The following is a 21,147-nucleotide window of genomic DNA, read 5'->3' as shown; positions in this document are numbered from 1 at the left end:
GCCCAAAATGTCATTCAAAATACACTTTAGTGAGAAAAGCTAACTGCTAGCTAGCTAGCTAACTGCATGTCTGCATTTTATTTACTTTACTTTTATTTTAAACTTTCATGCCACACTGGCTCTCAAACATTGATAAAGACATTTTTTTTTGAAGCGCAGTCAGTCTCTCACTTGTTTATGACACCAAAAGTCATTTGCAGAATTTTATTTTCAAATTTTTTCCTTGCTTGTTTCTTTACCCAAAATTAGACATGCAAAATGCTGTGCGGTGCTCAGGCTCAGCTCCCCTGTAAACATTCCTGACGGATCGCAGGCCAAATCCTCACGGTTGTGAGTCACGCAGAGGAGAAACAAGGTGGGTGGTCGGATGCAGGGCACGCGATTAAAAAAAAAAATAAAAAGGTGGAAGATTTGAGGTTTATTTTAGTTTTTGCTACTGTCTAAGGACTACATTGACATTTTAGTCCACATTTTGCAGAGAAACGCAGATGGGTTAGGTCTCCTTTTTTGTTGTTGTTGATATGATGAAGAAATCCCAAGCGATGTGATATTAAAATTCTGCAGAAGCAGAAACCCACTGCGCTGTCTGTCTGTCTGTCTGTCTGTCATTCTTGCACAGAAATAGACAATGTCTGTGATTTAATGCGACTTGCCCCACCCCCACCCCCCTCCTCTTGGGGTTGTCTTTCCTCCGTGTAAAACCTCCGGCTGGAGGAGGGCAGGGCACGCTGAGGAAAGCCGATGCTGTTTGTCGGAGGTTGTTTTCCAAGTCCCCGTGTGCACAGCGGGGCTTTGCATGCGATTGTGAGGGCGTTCCTTTAATGGTGCTAAGTTTGCAAAAGGAAAACATCAAAAAGGTATCTCTATCCATGCCGAGGACGTCGACTTCTTTTTCCAGCCAATTGGATTTCCATATTAATCTACTGGAAGCTTTGCATCTTTATGACTATAAAGTATCTGTTTCAAAGAGCTCAACGGCAAACTTTTTATAAAGCACATTTGACCTCAAGGACTGCTACCAAAATATGGTTATACGTACTGGAAAGTTGAAGTTTGCGGGGGATTTGCGCCACCTGGTGGCTATTTGCCCAGTCACGTGACACAACGTCAAAAGACGTTTTCTATCTATCTATCTATCTATCTATCTATCTATCTATCTATCTATCTATCTATCTATCTATCTATCTATCTATCTATCTATTTCCATCCATCTATCTGCATATATATATCTATATATATATATATACACATACTACATATACATATTATTAACACAAAATAAACACTTGACAGAAAAAAGTACTATATATAAAACCCACGAAGCAACTGTAATGACTGACATGTAGGCTTCAATAACCCTAAGGTGATGTGGACATCAGTTGTCTTTTGCCTCCACCAAGGACAAAGATGAACACAGCACCCCAGCAAAAAGGCGCTCCCCTTTGCCGCCACCGCCGCCGGTGACAAATGGGAAAGGACACGCATTTGGCCCTCGGCGTAGTTCACGCGGCTTCCGAGACGCTAATGGATTCACCTCCGTGCCATCATCGCCTTCGATTAGGAGCGGCACAGAATCGATAGTTCTCCAAATGCGACGGAATCGTTCATCATAAGAGGCATGTGGCCCTGGTGTGAATCTCATCTACGGTCCACTTCCTCGGCCGGCTGGCTCAACATACGTACATTTTAGAGCCAGACTGAAATGGAGGTGATTTTTTGGGGGACAGTCCTAACAAAGATAGCCAGTCAATTTCATATTTCTAGTTCAATTCTGTTGACTAGTCCGCGCGACTCTTAAAGAAATGGTGGCCAATTATATTCAACAAAAGTCATTTCGACCCAAACAGGGCAGCGGCGTCAACAAATCCAGCCTAAGCGTGCTTTCCAATTGACTCGGACACAATAGTGTGTGGCTGGCGGTATTGTCGAGCCATAAATCAGCAGCACTGTGGCTTCTAAATAAGTCATTTTTCTTAACCCAAGTTTGATGGATGACTAAGTACGGCATCAAGCCGCTGTCAAGTTACGTCAAAGCGTCTGCTCTAATTCTTCGCCGTGTGATGTGCCTCGACGTCGGGCCTTTATTCTGCCAGCGATCTTGGGAGAGGCCGGGCACCGGCCGGCTGCTCCGACGTGATTAATTGCCGCAATAAAGCTCATTATGAAGATTAAGTAGGAGTTACAGGAGCATTATTGATCACTGCCCTTTAAATAACCTCAAAGTTGCTTGTTTGTGCATGATGGTATGGCGGGAGCGGAGCGGAGCAATGAAATGCGGTTTCCACTATGACATACATAAAACCAGGCCCGTTTGCGACTTCAATCATCAACGTCTCATCATTGTTGTCGGACGCCGTAACAAGTGCGTCACTCGCACCATCGGCCTTCTTTTCGATTCATGTCAAGCTGCATAGATATCTCTTGTCTTGCAGAAGAATCACCGCCTAAATAAATGGTGGCTTTTGAAGAGATAGAGATTGATTCACGAGATAATCCTCTGTCTTTAAAGAATGACAAAACCAGGCAAGATCAAACTGGGACAAAGTAGCCTTGCGGCAATCAAAGACCTCGCTCGCAATTCTTTTGCATTATTGCTGTGCCTTAACGCAAAGGAATCTACCCAATTAGGCTTGAAGTCGTGTACTACCTAAACGGTCATTGGATTATGGAATATTTGGATTAGAGGGCGGGCGCAATTAAATTAGCTCCAGCTAGCATGCGGTGGGTGGGTGGCCTAAACGGGTTGTGCCATTCAAAAAGCCATTTCTCTTTGGTATCGTACGAATGAGATCGGGTTGCAGGATCGATCGCTGATTCTGGATTGGCAGCATCTGATCTACAACTCGTGAGTAGTAGTCACAGAGTTTTCTAATAATTGATTACTGAGCAGCCAGACTTAATCATGTATTTCACAGAACAAATGTCAAGTGTCAAATACAAATCATTCAGCGAAATGCCCTCCCTTCGCAAAAGTATGTTTGCATTTCATGAGCTTGAATGAATTTGTCTCCAAGGCACTGGCGAGCGAAGCGACCCTTCTAAATTCCACAACATGCGCTGATCTGATCTGATCGGATCTGCTCTGCTCTTGAATGCTGTGTGGATAACACTCAAGTGGGCTCTTATATCCAAGGTGTTTTTGAAGGTCACCACTTGGTTGAGGCTTAAACGCTCATTAATTCGGGGAGGGGGGCGCGCCAAAACTTCAGTCACCCGCTTAAGGAAATTCCAAGCGGACGGGCTGGCTGGCTGATGTTGCACGCCTGGCAGCTTGCCTCCCTATTACTATCAAAACGTCACTCCTTTTTTTTTTTTTTTTTTTTTGCCAAGAGTCTGGCCAAGGACGATTGCGGCGAGCTTTAACTGGCAGCAGGTGTTGTTATTTCTCAGGGGGAAAATCATAAGGCAATCGGCAGAGGACAGCGTTAACAAAGTCAAATATAGAGATTTCGAATAAAGATAGTTAAGAAAATAAAGTTTCAGAACAATAAAGACTAGTTACTCACAAGCTCATTATTTGCTGCCTAGACGGGCTGCAGCGTGTGAATTGCGCCGCATTCTCATCACATTTGGTTTCAAAACGAAGCACAATGACAATGAGAGTCCAACGAGTCTTCCTGCTCACGTTGCATCGTCACTGTCTTAAAGAATGTTTGGTGTCAGTACTTCAGCCTCATCTAAAGTTTGATCTCAATATATTGCAGTACGAAGCAATAGAGACATTTTGGATGCCCATACTCAACGTACGTACAAGTCAATCAACGGCCACAATACCGTACATGATCACGACGCAAATGTTTGGTCATAAACGTGATGAATGAGCTCTCGGAAAGACACGGTTCCTATGGGTTCTCTCGGGATCCAATCACTCTCCGGCGCTGTGATTCAGCACCGTGTGCTGTCAAATGAAACAAACCAGGAGATCAGCACCTGCTCACTGCATGCGGCGGCGGCGGCGGATATGTGTCAAGCCGCCACTCAGCTCTGCTCATCGCCACCGGCCGCTCACCATTCCCTGAAACTCATTTGGAGTTCAGTCTTCCCGAGCCGAAATGAAAGGACTTCGGGGTTATAACGCAGAGCTGGGTTCTGGTATGGGCGAAGGAAGGGGGGGGGGGAGCGAGCGTGTCGGCAAGATAAGGGACTAGCAAGGTGCATGTTTGCATACCTTATCGGACCATGCCAGGAGAGCATTTAGCCTCCTTTTTTTTATCCGTAATACAACAACCTCAACGACACACAATTTGCATGCGACGCAGGTTTGCCAGAGAGGGGAGTGCAAGAATGTTGAAAACAACTCAAGTGGATATGAAGTGGAAAAAAAATTCATTGCTATGTTACACTTATTGTAAAAGCTCTTTACTGGATTTAATGACTAGTCAACACATTGCGCCAGTTCACACACTTTGGCGCATAAATGGGCACCTATATTATATTATATATGATCATTGAATAAAATAAAATACATTGGCTGAGACATTCTTGGTCAGGCTTATCATCAAATGTGTCTTATAGGAAAATAGGAATAGAAAGTCTTTACAAAGCAGTAAAGGGGGAGAAAAAAAAACAACACACACACACGGCACTGTATCTGTTTCCTGCGATTAGCTAAAAGCAACAATTTGAAGCCAGGCCTTATTTATGCTCTCCAGCTCCCTCTGTCTAATCTACAGGTGAGCCAGCGGGAGCTGCTGGACCGGACGTTTCAGCCAGATAAGCGCATTCATTGATGTGGGACACTCTGGCGTCATTTCATTCCCACTCCTATTAAAGCGTATTGATCTCGGATCTCCGTCTGCTCTCAAAGTTCCCAATAAGGCAGCAGACGCTCTAACTCCAAAAGCCATCCAGCCATCCAGCCATCCAGCCATCCAGCCAGCCATCCAGCCAGCCATCCAGCCATCCAGCCAGCCAGCCAGCCAGCCAGCCAGCCAGCCAGCCAGCCAGCCAGCAAGCCCCCCTTCCAAACTTCATGTGCTACTATTTGAGGTTTGGGGTAATTAAACTCCCCTCCGTGCTTATTAAATCAACGTTTGATCACCCCCGTGGCTGCAAATTGACGAGTGGGCAGCAAATTGATTGAACATGGAATAGCAGCATAACAAAAATGCACCAAGGAATTCTATTTAAGCAACAAAACGTGTTGGCTGATTGGAAGAAAAAAAAAAAAATGTTTGTGTACTCAACATAAACACTGGCTGTCATTTCAGAACACTCCCGGACGCTACAGCAAAAGTGTGTCTTGCGTGAAATTAAAACAATGGGGCCTTGCACAGTCGAACAACTATTAAATGGAGGGAGAGTGGCTGGGGGGGGGGGGGGGGGGGGGGGGGGGGTAAGGTAATCACTGTACGAGAGGCGCTTTGTCACCGGGAGACAACAACACCGACACGAGAGCAATATCCGAGCGACGGGATCTCCAACGTGGCGGAATAATCGAATATTCAGAGATGATTTCAAGGAAAAAGTCATCACAAAGTGAACCAACTTGCTGGCAATGATGGAGAAATTTAAAGCTTTTATGCCATTACCAAGAGTACCGTATGTACAACAAATATTTTGCCAGTATTTTAAAATCAACAAAAGCAGTATTCTTTAGGTGCTCTTTGGTGTAAAGGGTTTGCGAACGACTATTCTAAACTCCACGGCCAACCTCCCATTTCTACGGATTTTTTTTTATTTTTATGGTTGCCGGTATTCCAACATTGCAAAAGCGTGCGCTTGTCTTGTCATGCTACAGTTGAGCACCGCCATCTAAGGATTGTCTGTAATCGGATTCCGGCACGCAGGCACGCGCGCGTGCAGCGCAGGCAGCCGAGGGGGGGAGAGAAGAAAGGCTGGCCAAATTTGATCCTGCTTTTCATTGCCTCTCAAAATTGCAAGCAAGTATCGAAATGCAATGCGGTGACATTTGAAGTTCATTTCTAACATGCTTTTGATGGGTCTTGAAAATGTATTTGCTTCGACTTCATGCCTAGGCTATCTGAGGTGAGGTGTCATCCGACGAACCAAATGATGAGTGAAATAATTACAAAGTAACTGTCAGGGTGGAATTACGGGTCAAATTTGTCAAGTGACACAGTGTCATTATCTGTGATGAACACTCTCGCACAGTCTAATGGGGAGCAAACACTTACCTGGCATCCGCCATTGATTGGCACGTCAATCTCTCATCAATCATCATAGTCGCTCGGCATGTTGATAATTATGACGTCAGTCGGGAGCGCTGATGAGTGGGAGGGACGGAGGGAGGGAGGGAGGGAGGGAGGCGAAGGCTTGATGATGGCGGCCGGCCAGCCAGCCGGGTGTGACGGAAACCCGCTGATGTTTCTATTATCAGTCGCTCTGTTACCTGTTTGGACAGACAGATTCGATTTACTACCGCGTGTACAGAAAACAAGAATTGTCATTTCGATTTGAACACATATCGGACTAAGCAAAAAACCTTTTCTTAATAAAAAACAATCTGACAGAAATAGATATTTCTGCTCTCACGTGGAATCTGAAACTTGTCACCAAGTTGCCAGTTGGTAATTAGAAAATGTGCAAAACAGTTTGGTTGTGATCATAGCTTAGCTCCTGATCGGCATTGTGTTGTCTCCCTCCACAGGCAAGCGTGAAATGAAATCCAACTCAATAAAGGACTTAGAATTAGTGATACCAACGGACTGCCATTTCTTTCTTTTCCATAGTCATGGCAAAATTCCTCAAAGAACGTCTCTAAGTGCACTTCTGCGGCAAATATTAAAACTAAATTACAGGGGCCATTCAGAGGTAAGTGGTTCCATAAGCGCAATTGATGACACCGAGGAGTCTCGTGAAGAGCGCTGACATCACCTTGAGGGTTCTATCTCCGTAATGATGCTCCCGTTTATTCTTTGCAGGGAATGGCAGCCCTGGTTTGTTTTCCTCTCCTTCGCTTCAAGGCAGCTAGCAGAAGCACAAAAAGTCGGACAAATTTGATGACGATGCTTTTACACTTCCCATGAAGATGGGAAATGCTAAAAAGTGACTGTTTACGCTCACATTAGCCAAGCTAACAGGCTAGCCTGTTTATCTCCAAATTAGCCCCGTGCTCCGATAGAAGATTCTCGCTTACCACGTAAAAGAAGATTTGTGCGTACGTCCTACAGTATCTTCTCTGGTGTAATTAGAAAACAGCTTAGCCAGGCACTGATAATGGCCGGCTCATCTGTAATTATCAAGCGGACAAAGTGTGCTGCCCTCGTGCTCCAAAAGCAATTAGTTTGACCCACCTGAAGGAAAAAAAAAAATTGATTTTCTTCTTTTCTTTTGTGAGCGTGTATTCGTCGGGGTTGCTGTTGCGTGCAGATAAACAGTATTTGTTGTTGTTGTTGTTGTTGTTGTTGTTTTTTCGTGGCAATTATTGCCTGAGGATGGTTCCGAATGTGACTCGACTGTCAATGAGGAAGTGAGCAAGAGAGAGGGAGGGAGGGAGCTAAGGGAGGATGCGGAATCAAGTCGTGTGCGTGCGTTCGTTCGCTGGCAGCCCCCGGGGAGCATCTGCCTCGGATACAAGCCGTGCATTTGTTATATTTTTATTATCATACAGTATCAGCTCATTGTTTGGGATTTTTGAGGGGTGGGTTCAGCGCTCGGTCTAAATGTCACCATCTGCAGCAGTTCCGTATTTCCGAATGAGATTACTTGCGGGAAGAATAGTCAATGCTGACAGCTGCAGGCCAATTTGATTCATTGACTCGAACATGAACGAAAATGATCGGCTAGTAAAAGTTTGATTTGGCTTTTCTCCCATTGCCGCTACTTATAATAGCCATTCGATTGATGCGAGTCGACAAAAGGGCATTTGAAATATGACGTTAACGTCACACAGTCTCTATAAAAGCATCATTATTGCCTTGTCCTCTCAAAGCGTGACCTCTTTTTTGGAGACATCACAGCATGAGACAGTTGCCCTGGCTTACGTCATACGGTTATTTTTATTAAATGCGTAGCGTGTGTGCTGCTTGCATGCGTACATTGGTGACCTTGTCAAGGTCATATGAGAAAGCCTTTGCCCGCAGACAGAGCCGCTCGCATTTGCATGCATTAGCTTCAGCACGAGAGCGCGAGCTGCCTTCTTTTTTTGGGGGGGTTTGCATAATGGACTGACAATTGTATCGGCGTGCATTGACTTGCCAGTCTCTCCATTTTTCTTTTTTTATTTGTGTTGCGAGCAAAAACTTGACCGATGGGTGAGTTTTGGGGTTTTTCTAATCTTGGGTCGGAAGAATGCGCGTGCTGAGAGGAAGGAGCGGATGATATGTATTCTGACCGCCCGAGTGTGCACTCTGGCAGAATTCTTCAGGATTCCAAATGTTTCTTATCACTCAAGTTAGCTGTAAAACTGTACGAAAAAAATAAAAGAAAACCTAAACAAATCGTGGGGGTCTGGAACGGATTAACAACATTTCCTTTTATTGCATTGGGGAAAGTTGACTTGAGATACAAATTGGGCATGGTTACAAAATGTATTAAACTTGTAAGTCAAGATTCCCTGCTAGGGACTTTCTAGTAATTGCAATTAGTTGGCCTTTTGCGTTTCTTTGTATCTTTCCCCATTAATTGGACTTGCACAGGTCGTTCATCACCTCAAACGGCCTGACCTGGATCGAATGATGCGCCGCTCTCAGCAGGCGCATGCAACTTTCTTTTCTGCTCTTTGTTCGCCCAAGTGGGTTGTGGTGTTTTGCTCCACTCAGAGATACAAAGGTAGGTTACATGAATAAAAGCTCAAGGATAATGTTGAAATTGATCAAAAACTATTTTGAAATGAATGGATTTTTTCTTTTCCTTTCACAAACAATCAAATGTGTTATGGAAGCTTGTTTCAAGCTGTTGATTGAGATTAACGGTAAAACCCCAAAAATAACATAAATGTATTGAACAAAACATATAGCTTGAGCTGTTAGCGTCACACTAACATAGGGTATGAAATTCCCCAGAAAAGCTAACAAAATAAGCATCGACGTCAGGGTGTAAACATTTACATAATAAACCAGAAAAATGATAGAACAATACTCACAGGCATATGTTCCCATTCTTTTTCCTGCATCTTAGCCGTGGCAGTCTTCTTTGTGCCTTTTCATCAAGTCTGTGTATTATCTGAATACGTGCACCACACTGACCCCTGATGGTCCTCCGATATAAGTTCTCGTACTCTGAACAAAAAGAGGTATCGTGTCAAACTAATAAATCTGCAAAACGAAGAACTTTTAGCTATTAAAGCAACGGCAACACCATTTGCAGAGAGTCAATTGTCGCTAAGTCCATTTAGTGGTACAAAGTATGTGTTCAAGAGGGCCTTTTAAGGAAGTACACCTCACATGCGAGTTGTCAGTTGAAGTGGGAGCCGGGAGAGCTCTTTACATGAAGAAAGAAAATTGCTTTTTTTTTTTTTTTTTTTTAAGTATAACGTTTTTACGCACCCAAGCCCATTCAGTGGAGCCAGGGGGCTTGTTTGTCTCCGCCGTGGGGACATGGGAGGGTTTGCATTATGCGATGCTTTTCACTTGTTTTCAGGAGAGAGAGAGAGAGAGAGAGAGAGAGAGACAGAGACAGAGACAGAGAGGGGGGGGGGAGAAAAAAAAAAAAAACGAGCGGCTTGTCAAAGTAGTGAATCGTTGCAGTGTCTTTTGGGACAAAGCTCGGCAGGGGTGGTTGCAGAGTGCACTTCATCACCCGGGGGGAGAGAATCACTTAGCGGGGGCTTTTCCAGACGCGATAAAGCCAAGAGGTTGCCGCCAAGGAGGGACGTGGGGACTTTACGATACCAAAGCAGGCCACACATCTACCGATGTTTCAAATTTTAACTTATTTCTTGATTTATTTTTTAAATATCTAAGTGAGTTAGCTAGCTATCTCTTATTAGCAGCGCCTAAAGTTTTCACTGCAGAAGGAAAAAGAAAAAGAAACATAGCTCACACCACAAGAGAATAACAATTTTCATTGTGTGTGTATTTTTATCTCTCTGCATATTTCAGGATGTCATGTTTCTTCTAATTGCGGGCTCTTTTGAGGCTAAAAGTTCTCAAATGACGTCAGCGCAATCTCTGAGGCAGCTGAAAGAAGCGACGAAGCACTTTTTCCTTTCATTAAAAGTCATTACGCTTCAGGAATAGAGGACGAATTCCGGGAAAAGCATTTAGCAATTAGACATCCGGAGCCCGTCACGCTTTGTAATTATGGCCAATGCGCATGATTAGGGTAAGAGGTTCAATAAATTACGCTAACATACTTTTCGAATCGCAGAAGGAGCCGTCTAGCAGGACCCTAAAAGAGGAGGCAGAATGCAACTATCGATTTCCCTTCTTGCCCTCCGTGGAAATTTATTTGATGGCTGCTGAGCAGTGAGGCCCGCAGCCTCCCCGACAGCCGCTGGGCCTTTTTCCTGACACATTTGTCTGGAAAAGAAGGAAATTATGGATAAAACATGATCTGACATTCATATTTCATTATTTCAAGTTCAATTTTCAAATTAGGATCTTAAGCCAGGGTTAGAAAGCTGTTGAAGTGGGGAAGGTCAGGTTTTGGTTCTAAAATGTCATTTTTGGAGGTTTTGAGTCATGAGACTTTTTTTTACTGAATTGAAGTCATTAGCTCAAATAGAATATAGCTAATGGAGTAGACAGCTAGCTCAAAGTGCTAACTTTAAAAGTGCCACTTTGTTTCTGTGCATGGCCGTACCTGAATGGCAGCTGTTGGATTGAATGGACTTTTTCCAAACACGAAAGATTTGCCAGTCCCAGGAACGCGCACCTTCAAATCGCTTCTGAAGGTTGATTGGCCGAAGCCGTCGTCGTCTCGGTGGTCAAAAACGCCACCTTTCAAGCACCGTCTGCTAGCCTGGGGAAAAAAAAAAAAAAAAACGTTGGCGCACTTTCAAAGGAAAGGGATTGCGCAGGACGTCTTCCAACCCGCCGGCCCTGGCGGCTGCACACACCTTTTTGTCTCTCTAACGGGCTTCGAGGCGCGCATCGCTTGTCAGGGATGCTGGGAGCGAGGACCCAAGGGGGGTGGGGGGGGTGGGGGGTCCTCGTCTTTTGCAAACTTCTTGACCCTGCAAACAATATATAATATAATATAATATAATACATGTACAGAATCGGTATGCTAATATCGGAAAATCCCCATTCAGTATTATGACAGACTTTTTTTTAATCGTGTAACTAGCCTGTGTGTTTCTTTCTGTCGCAAATTATCAAGCAAGTCAAAAGGAGAAAAGTTACAAGCACCAAGACAAAGCTTAACAATTACATAACGTACTTCATGAAAACTGCGAAACATATTCCTCAGTAGGAGGCACTGAGACGCCGCGTCTTGACAATTAGATGGAAGACGAGATATTCAATCATCTCCTTGGCCTCCTATTCATCAAAGTGACAGTAAGCAGCATGAGCAGCATGAGCCGCCAAGCGCATACATCATGTAGACGTCACACACTCGCGTGAGCCAAACTACCTGTGATGCATACGCACACAAACGTTGCACACCTGGGAACACCTGCAATGCAAAAAAAATAAAATAAAATCTGCCTTTAAATAAAACAATAAGACTCCGTTTTGATTGCTTGTTATTGAAATTGTTACTTCGAGCTGTCCCTAACGGTTTGACTTTCGCATGTTGTCACCACTGTACAGTACTGGATAATTTTGATGATTTTTTTTGTTGGCTTTACCTCCACGTGCCCTCCTATGAGTGGATTGCGTGTGGGAAGATAGCATTATTATGGGTGATTGTTTGCGGGGCTTTATAGGAGTAATGCCTTCAGGCTGAATTTGAAGCTGCTGGTGGCAACAACGAGTAAGGGAAAAAAAAAAAGAAACGGCTCTGCTTTGGTTTGCCCAAGCCTGTGAGTGGCCAGAGAAGCACGAGAGAGAGAGAGAGAAGAGGGGAGCTAAACGCTGGCATGAAAAATCCATCACTTCACGCTTTGCAAGGCGTGTCATGCAGAAATTGCTTGAGGTCAGGAAATTGTGGGTTGCATCTCCATCTTCTTCTCCGTTTCGGCTGCCCGGCTCTCTTTTGCTCCTGCCTTCTTCGTCTTCTTCTCTTCTTGCCCTTCAACGCTGATCAAATGTCAGCTTTTTGTGACGTGAGACCAAGGAAAATGATTTCAAAACTTTTTCCCCATTAATGTACCATACAACTCGAGTGAAAAAAAACAAAGTTGAACTCGACATTTCCAGCAGCTCTTCTTGAGCAAATCGGGAACTGAATTACATTTGTGCATTTTCTGCCCTGCCAATACGACATAATGTCGTGTTTCCAAACAAAGGATCCGTTTCGTCGATTATTGGAGAAAATAGTCTCACGTATCCTCCACGAGGGAAGAATCACAACAGCAATTCTTGGCTTTCGCCACTTCACCGCCAAAGACGAGGCGGATTCGGCACCGCTGAGCTGCCTTGATTGCATCGGCGGAGAGGCGATGAAATCCAATCAGCGCAGTCAGTGAAGGGAGAGGAGTGGAGACGTCGGCCGTTTGTGCAAAGAATCGACGGCCTCGCAAAGAGACCATCGGGAGAGGGCCGTGATTGGGGGCAGGAAGTAGATGGCGAAAGGTCACCTGACCAATCCCGAACCGTTATTCGCCTGGGCGTCAGTGTCCGATCTTATTAGGGGCGGAAAGTTGGATTGAACAAACGCGCTGGTCCTTCTATTCCACCAGGTAACACCTTGGGTGGATCTAATGAGATCTATTACAAGAGCTGTGTCAAAATAGGAAGTAAAAAAAAGAACGGAAAACTCCAATGCCAAGATCATTTCAATTGTAGCTCTGCAAGCGGTGACCCTGTTTGAATGCAGATGCTGACAAAGGAGCCGTTCAATTTGCTGCAGATTGAGCTGTTACAGTCGACTTGCGGCAAGGCAGGGCAGGGCAGGGCAGGGCAGGGCTCCAATCGGTTCCAAATAAACCAAAGTGCCACCTACGGACCTGGAGTGGAACGGCTTTGCAATTAAACAGCCATTTGGCCGCATACGCAATGTTTTAGAGTCTGTTGGTTTATTTGCGCCGCAGCCCGATGAGTCACCGGGCACGGCTGCCATGTTCTGGGAAGCCGTTTGCACGGCCGCGCGGCTTTAACTCAGCGCTCGGCTCCACAAACACAATGGCCGGATGGCAGAACACCGCAGGGGCAGAAATAATGACCCTCTTGCCATGCTCCCCGCCCGCCAATGAACACTTTTAAAAATTAATGTTTATGATCGAATATTCATGTCCAAACAGAGGATTTAATCCACATTACTGGCGCAGGGGGGGAGACCAAAAAAATGGAAGCTCGGCGTGTGTAATTGTGGCCGTTAAGCCGAGGCTGCTCGTTTTGTGCCTCACAAGTCACATTCGCAGCGTGCTCTCGCCGTGCTGACACCAACGCCTGCGCCTCCTAACATTGTTAAAATGTGAGAATATTATGTTTGGAAGCATACGCCGATTTTTTCTTCTTTTTTTTTTTTTTTTAAACCAGTGCTGCCAAGCCTGCCCACTTGCTTCATTGTATACTGTAGCAGAGGGAAAAGCATGCAAAATTGCCCCGATTGTCTTTTTTGCAATCTTGTATCGAGCAAATGCGCAGTGACAAGACTCCTGATGGAATTCGATTAGACATTCAATTTGGCACCTGCGGACAAGACGTCAAACGTCGATATTGGCGTCCGGAGACGTTTCTCTCGACACGCCCGCCACCTGTGACGATGACCGAACAAGCTCACCTTGTCTTTTTTTACCTCGGCGAGAGGTCGATGGGAAAAACAGCGTGTGGATCTTTGCAGTAAAAGGGGGGGGGCTCCACAACTATTTGTATGCGTGATTGTGTGACAGTCTTCGTAATGACTCGTGCTGCACTTCTTTTCCTTTACACACCGCCTGATGGAACATCGCAAAGGCGGTGAAGAGAGCAAAATCAATAATCTATTCTATTTAGTGGGCTGCGGTGTCGCAGTGGATGAAGTGCGAGCAGGTGGAGGGAGCTGCAGCGATGCTTCGGAACAACCGAGGGGCTCCAATTTCAAGGCCCGGTTATGGCAACCCAAATCGGTTTGTTTTTAACGCAGCATTTTTACCGGTTGGCCAGCCATGAGATTTTTTGGTCTTGCTAGCATAGACATGCCCGCCAAATTTTGCATCAATTAGTGCCGCCAAGCTTCAATAAATCCTCAAAATGCTCGTCGCCTACTTACACGATGCAAAGAATCTTCACCCTTTCGCATCGGCCATGTATGTGTCCAGGACGGCTTGTTCTGATCGGGCCACATCTGAACACAGAAGAATATATTTATCGTCACGTGTCAGATGGTACGGCACAATTGAAAGTGCTTTTTTTTTTTTTTTTTTTTTTAAGGTAACGAAACATAGAAAGAGTATATATTACAAGAAATAAAGTGTAAAAATCGAAAGTGCATATTTTTTAACAAATAAAAACAGTATATAATAAAAGAGGTCAAGTGTCAAACTATCACGTCAACCCTGCTCGACACAACGCTTGTTTGCCTGACATCCTCTTCCGCTTTGATGGCAGTCAAATGGCCCTTCGGTCCTTCCCTACTCTGCTTTCTCCACGCGCACGCCTCGCTATCGACTCCTAAATTAATCTCTGTGATTAAGCCGAGCGGGAGAGCTTGACAGTTACGTCGCTCGTACAACAAACATCAATGATTTAGCCGCTCGCTGTGTCTGTCTGTATATTTACGTGGCTCCAACTTGCCAAGCGACATTGGCTTTGTACTTGGAAAACGTCTCGTGAGAACAAACGTCGGCGGCCTTTGAATTGATGCGGCGTGACGCGAGATCCAATTGCCAAACTAAGGCGAGAGAGAACATTTCAGGTGAGGAACTGGAAGTGCAACTGGCCCATGCCACGTGGAGAGGCGTATCCGCTGCGTCAACAAATAAGCCAAACAAATCTAGTCACCGTTTACACACAATCACAATGCAATTTCCACGCATCTTATAATTAACAAGTGTTAAATGACTGTCGATGTCTCACGCATACACATCAAATGCTAAATACTGAATATAGAATAGGACCCCGATGGAAAATAAAATATGGCCCGAGGCAAATGCCAATGTTAAACAGTGAAACTATTAGGCGATGCCTGTCATTTGGAATATTCTGAAATTGCTATTCACATCCATACGTCACCTGAGAATACAGTATGTGCCGCCACAGATCGAGCGGGGCAGATAGGTGAGGGGGAAGAAGAAGACGCAGCCGGAATGACGAGTGGACGACGGCTTGCGAATGCCCAAGTAGGAAAGGTGTTGAAAAAGTCTTCAAGAGGACATATTTTGCTCTTTTTTTTGCTTCTTCTGCTTTTTGTTCACCAACCATCGCTTAAAAGTAGATCTGGTTCTTCCCCCAGCGTATCTTTTGATCGTGGCTGGAGCAAATTATGCACATTTTTGTTTCCAAAGTAAAATCTTCATATCTATTAAAATGCCAAATTTTCATGGGTTGTTGTGCTTTTATGCGCCGTGAATGTAATGAGGTCCGAGAAAAAAAAAGAAAAAAAAAGTGAAAGTACATCAAATCACTGCCAAAGTAGAATTTCAAGTCAAGTTTCGACTGTAATCTTCTCTGCTCAACTCTCTTTGTATTATTTAATTCCACCAATCCAAAACACACGGTAAAAACGATGGTTCCCTCCATATGTTTCTTACAGCAGATGGAAGTTCGAAACGGTTGTCATGGTGACATGTACAGCGTTTCCATGACAACAAAACGCACTCCTTCCATCTGGCGGTGTTTTGATCATGCATCCGCAGTTAGTGGTGGAAAAAGAAGGAAAGGGAAGGACTCCATTTCCCATAATCCTCCTTTACCTGCCCCCATCATTACAGTGAAGCAAGAAGCAAAAATGACCTTTTTTTTTTTATTATTATTATTAGTAATGTGTCATTTTGATTTTCGAGGGTTGTGTATTTTTCACTACTTCAGTGACAACTCCATGCGGCGAATGTTTATTTTTGCTCGGCTCAAGTATCACTCCAGCCGGGAGTGAAGACACGTGAAGCCATGTCCTTTTCCGCTCCTTTATTCTGGTTCATCCTAATGCATCTAATCATAGGCGCAGAGGCGGGCCTCCCGATGTCAGGCAAAAGCTTAAGCGGCCATTATTCGACCATGACACACTCTCCTTCCCGATCGGCCGCAGTCCTTCAGGTCTCCTCTCCTCCTCTCTTGGGGTGACGACGAGCTATTATGCTCCACATAATTGCACTTGGTCACGCCGCACATTGCCCCAGTTGTGAGAATTTCAGTTATTACCAAGGTGGATAGAACATCCAGTCAGATAAATCCACCTTTCTCCACCTGTAGTAATACTATGAATATATTTTCTAGCTATTTATTTTCCAGCTACTATGCTCGGAAACGTGTCGTCGCCGGGCTAATTAGCCGCAAAACTCATGATGGTCTTAGCGTAGCAGTAAACGAGCCATGCGGACTGACGAACGACTGTCCCTTGGCCTCCCGCCACCAGGGGGGCTCTCAGCAGGGGAGGCGGGGGCTTCCTGCCCCGTTCCAAGGTCATGTTTTGCTATTAAATGATATCTCTCATCTGATTTCCTCCTGAGCGTCAATCACTTGAGTTGCTTTTCTGGCTAGCTTTGCTTGCAAAAGGTGTTTATATGGAGGCTGTGCGGCAAAATGGTTGCATCTTCCAAATCACGGGAAGAGGCAGATTCAAGCCCAGGACCTCAGAACTGTGAGGCAGACATACTAACCAAATTTGCATTCCTTCTTGCCCCCTTTGCCTTCTATTTGACTTTCTTTCTACTTTTTTTACACATGTTTATTTCCCCGTCTCTTCTGCTTAAGTGACATTTACAGATGAGGGTAAAATCAAGAAGGCGGGGGATCTGAAATTGGAAAAAAGCACCGGAGTGAAGATAATGCCACGGGCTGCTGCATGATATCACACCAAAATGATACGAAATGTCAAAAGATGTGACATCGTAGCACTGATGAATTTGATGCGCCCGCCTTCTTCAGAGGAACTTTTTTTTTTTTTTTTTTTAAATCCCCCTCAGGACTCATCAGCAAATTTACAAGGCAGTTCATTCGAGGCCAAACAACAGATTTTAAATTTAATGGTATAATCTTTTTCCAGGAAAATGGGATGAGATCAAAATGAATCTACCTCTAAATTATTTTGATCATCCATCCATCCATCCATTTTCTGAACCGCTTAGTCCCCACGGGGGTCGCGGGCGTGCTGGAGCCTATCCCAGCTGTCATCGGGCAGTAGGCGGGGGACACCCTGAACCGGTTGCCAGCCAATTGCAGGGCACACAGAGACAAACAACCATTCGCACTCGCACTCACACCTAGGGACAATTTGGAGTGATCAATCGGCCTACCAAGCATGTTTTTGGGATGTGGGAGGAAACCGGAGTGCCCGGAGAAAACCCACGCGGGCTCGGGGAGAACATGCAAACTCCGCACAGGGAGGGCCGGAGGTGGAATCGAACCCGCACCCTCCTAACTGTGAGGCGGACGTGCTACCCAGTGCGCCACCGAGCCGCCTTATTTTGATCATTTCTTTGTTTTTTAAAACTGACACACTAGGGAAAGACAAGGTTAGATTTGAAATGAGCATAAAAAAAACATCTGAAAAAGTTGACTTGCTTGTGTGCACCCCTTTCATGAACTACGATTGGCCTTTTTTCATTCTAGCTAGCTCACTTTATTTCGCGCGGAGCCCTCTTCATTGCACATTCCTGGTCTTTGGCTCCCGAGGTCGGCAGCAGCGGTTAATTTGCAGTAATTTGTGAGACGTGGGGACGAGGCGGAGCAGGATGAAGGGCCCGAGTCATATTGTTTAACGCGAGCAGTCAATTACGCGGCTTCTAATGAGATCAAAGTGATGGAGGCCATCAGGATGGAACATAAAGCCTCATCAGTTGGGCAGATTAACGGTCGGGCCGGAGCCTTCCGGATCCTTGACTTAAATGAAGTTTGAGCTCTGACAAACAATCTGCGGGTCACTCTATTAACCTTCTAAATCACACTGCGGATTAAAGATGCCTAATCCGTACGGAAATTCTGAAAGGGAACAGAGTCTAGACTTAAAGCTCATTAAAACTTGATCATGTTAACATGGATTCTTTTTTTGGGAGCTTTGTTGTCTTTTTGGAAACATAATCACAGCGCAGGAGGGACTGGCTGACATTACCATCCTCCAGTTGTACTTTCATGTCAAATAGGAAAAAGGTGAAGGACTGACTGTATTCATTCCATTCCAGAAGATACCAAGAAATCCCCCATTAGGACAGTGACAAAAAAATTCTTCATCATTTATCATCTTAGATGCTATATTGTAGATACGAAAAATGAGCGCTGTAGTATAACATTTGACAAAGTCCAAAAGAACCTACCTGATAGCTGACAGTGTGATAGAGCGATTTTAATCCCTCTGCGTTTGTCCTTTGAACCGAAAACTCCAAAGCGATGTCACTCCCAAAGGTGCACAGCAGGGCTTTGGAGAGAGCAGATGGAAGATTATTAATAAAAAAATAGCACTTTTTCATCCAGGTACAGCACATAAGAGGGCGCTTTATGACCCCAGCGAGGACGCCGTGATGAATGGGATGCGGCCTAAATACTTTCGCAAGGGGAGCCGCTTTTAACGGGCGCTGAAGTGCAAGCTTATAAAAAGGTGAGGTTTTTTCTGTTGATTTTTCTCATCTTCCTCCCTCATGCTTTTTTTTTGAAGGTGCAGTGTCCGCTTACATTTCTTTTTTCTTTTTGCTTACAGTGCCAGAAAGGCCGGGTCAGTCGGCAGGGTTTGTGGCTAATGCGAAGATTGGTGCCGGGTTGCATAGCGACCGCTTTCAATGTCATTCAGGGGCTGTTCTTCTTCTTCTTCTTCTTCTTCTTCTCCAAAACTTGCGAACAAGGCTCGCTGGTGAAAGCCCTGGAGGAGGCAAAGGGAATCTTTTGATGCTACTTTGTAAACTTTGAACTCTGACACTCAAGCCGCTCTGGTTAACCGTAGTGCTTTTAGTCATTGAAGGTGGAAAAAGAGGTGTAACGCTTTTATTGGGACACCTGGCCATCATGCCTCGGAGATAAATAGAAGGAAATACAAACACCCACTCGGTACTCAACTGTAACTTTCTAGAAAGTTGGTGGTTAGCATGTGTGGTTCGAACGTGGGCTGCTGGGAATCCAACGAGTGATTTAACAATGAATCAAATAGAATAGCCTCTTAAAATGACCATCTTTGACACTCAATAGAGTGAATTGAATGCCCACCAGCGGCACTGTGGTAATGATTCATTTATTCAATTGTAAAAAAAAAAAAAAAAAAAGTCCAAAAGTCTGATTGGCTGCAGCGGCTCCGAGACATTAATTACCAACTCCACTCGTCTCTTTCATAAAAGAAGCGTATTTATGAGAAAACTCTCTAATTGACATGACAAATAGTAACCTGCAGGGGAGGATGTGCATGGGTCCTCCTCATCAAGCCATCCGCCCACGCCATTTTTTTTTCTTTTCTTTCAACCCCTGAACAATTATGCTGAGACAACAGCTATTACGGCCTGTTGTCCTTTATGATTGGTTTTTCCAACACACTGCCACTTGTTAATAACTGCGCCGGCCGGGGGCATAGGAAGGACACCTGCTCGCTCCCATCAGCTTCACTGTCAATGGATGTCGGTCCCCACGGCCAGGAGAGGACGGAGAAATAGTTCACTGCGCCACAAAGAACGACAGGTAGCGAGACTGGGACACAAATACTGGCAAAGGGGCTTCTTAAAATAGCCAACATCATGATTGGAGCAGCAAACGGAAACCTCATTTTGTTATCTTTAATTCCTTGATAATTTGTTGAAATTAAATTGAACATGAATACAGATTTTAATGTTAGTATTTGCCTAATTACTGTGAAAAGGCTTTCGCTAAATGCTAACGTTACACGTTTTGACGCTAAAGCACATGGTAGCACAGTTAGCTATAGCTTACTGTAGCACTTTAAAAAGTGCTACTGGTCAAGTTCAAAGTTTGGTTTAAATAGAAAATAAGAAACGTTTTGATATCAAGATGTTGTTTACTGCTAATAATGGTTCGAGTGAGGCACTCCTTTTCGGCTAAAAACCTAAAACACAATCCGAAAATTGAGTCGACGTCTTACCTTCGTGAGGTTCTGCCACGATCTGAGCTACCAGCTTGATGATGTCATTCGCGCTAAATCAACCTGCTTGATTTTCGATGGCTAATCAAATTTGTTTTTTTTAAATGCTCTGAAAACAATATTCAAACAAATATTTTATAAACTTTTATGCCACTAGCATGTTGTAGTAATCCCCGTTCTATTTTTTTATTTTATTTATTTATTTATTTATTTATTTATTTATTTAGTTAGTTAGTTAGTTAGTTAGTTAGTTAGTTAGGTTTTAATTATTTATTGATTATGTTACCTCCCTCTATTATTCATTTTCTGTATTTGTTGATTGCTATCTTGAATGATAGTCCTACAAATTGGTATTATATGTATCATTTGTATTGATTACTACATTTGCTTCTTATCGACATACACTTAACTTTATTCATCCCTTGGGATTGCTCCCTGTATTTGCAAATTTTGCATCATTTGTTTTTTACAATAGAGTTAAGAGATAGATAGCTAAAGAAAGGTTCTACTTATAGGGTTGTGTATATGCTGTACATACGTATGTGTGTATGATTAGGTTTATTATGTATATTTTCAGTTTCTTGTATTTTTGGACACTTTAGGAAAGTGAATCCAATTTCAGGATGGAAAAAAAGGTCTAAGGAATGACAAATATTTGCTCTGTTTTATCATAAAATCTCCATATGCCCCTGTTACTATTCGTGCAAGCTACATAAAGAGCACCGTCTTATCCATGGCTAACTACTCATTCCCATGTGTCCCTTCACATCGGCAGTGAACTCCAGGCAACGACAGTTGGGGAAAGAAGAAAAAAAAAAAAAAGTCCCCGCGCTGCTTTTGAGCCTCAAGCTTGACACTTTATTGATCCCCCTCTCATCTAATCAGTAGCCTTGTCACATTATAACAAAGGGGAGCCGGGGCCAAAATGAAAGCAATTTATTTCAGCTCAGCCAAGATTGCAGGAATGGCTCGGCCGCCCGCGTTCGT

At 44.2% G+C, this 21,147-nt stretch overlaps 1 protein-coding gene and 2 long non-coding RNA genes across 7 annotated transcripts in view; all 3 read right to left on the bottom strand.

The window, feature by feature from the left end:
- Nucleotides 1–6,317, bottom strand: part of LOC125974985 (endoribonuclease ZC3H12A) — a 142,110-nt gene extending 135,793 nt beyond the window's left edge. For 2 of the 3 annotated variants that reach the window (XR_011087359.1, XM_049729994.2), the window contains exon 1: nt 6,138–6,301. The gene's annotated coding sequence lies outside the window, so the exon portion shown is untranslated. Of the gene's footprint in view, nt 1–6,137 lie in introns of all 3 variants that reach the window. The other variant, XM_049729997.2, reaches the window with a different exon arrangement.
- Nucleotides 6,318–7,105: 788 nt separating this feature from the next.
- On the bottom strand, nt 7,106–11,047 carry LOC137840604 (uncharacterized). The gene is made up of 5 exons (XR_011087361.1): nt 10,964–11,047; nt 10,708–10,866; nt 10,259–10,424; nt 9,047–9,182; nt 7,106–7,256 (listed from the first exon to the last, which is right to left on the bottom strand). It is a non-coding gene; the product is annotated as an uncharacterized lncRNA (long non-coding RNA).
- On the bottom strand, nt 11,039–20,251 carry LOC125975004 (uncharacterized). 3 transcript variants are annotated; one of them, XR_007483810.1, is made up of 5 exons: nt 20,161–20,239; nt 18,756–18,939; nt 18,401–18,501; nt 14,203–14,277; nt 11,039–11,080 (listed from the first exon to the last, which is right to left on the bottom strand). It is a non-coding gene; the product is annotated as an uncharacterized lncRNA (long non-coding RNA). The 3 variants fall into 3 exon arrangements; XR_007483811.1 differs by having other exon boundaries at nt 18,779–18,939; XR_011087360.1 differs by lacking the exon at nt 18,756–18,939 and having other exon boundaries at nt 20,161–20,251.
- Between the last annotated feature and the right edge of the window lie 896 nt (nt 20,252–21,147).

Source organism: Syngnathus scovelli, chromosome 9, assembly GCF_024217435.2.
Source record: "Syngnathus scovelli strain Florida chromosome 9, RoL_Ssco_1.2, whole genome shotgun sequence".
NCBI classification, from domain to species: Eukaryota; Metazoa; Chordata; class Actinopteri; order Syngnathiformes; family Syngnathidae; genus Syngnathus; species Syngnathus scovelli.
Note: the sequence above shows the minus strand (reverse complement) of the source record. Positions and strands in the feature narration are given on the sequence as shown.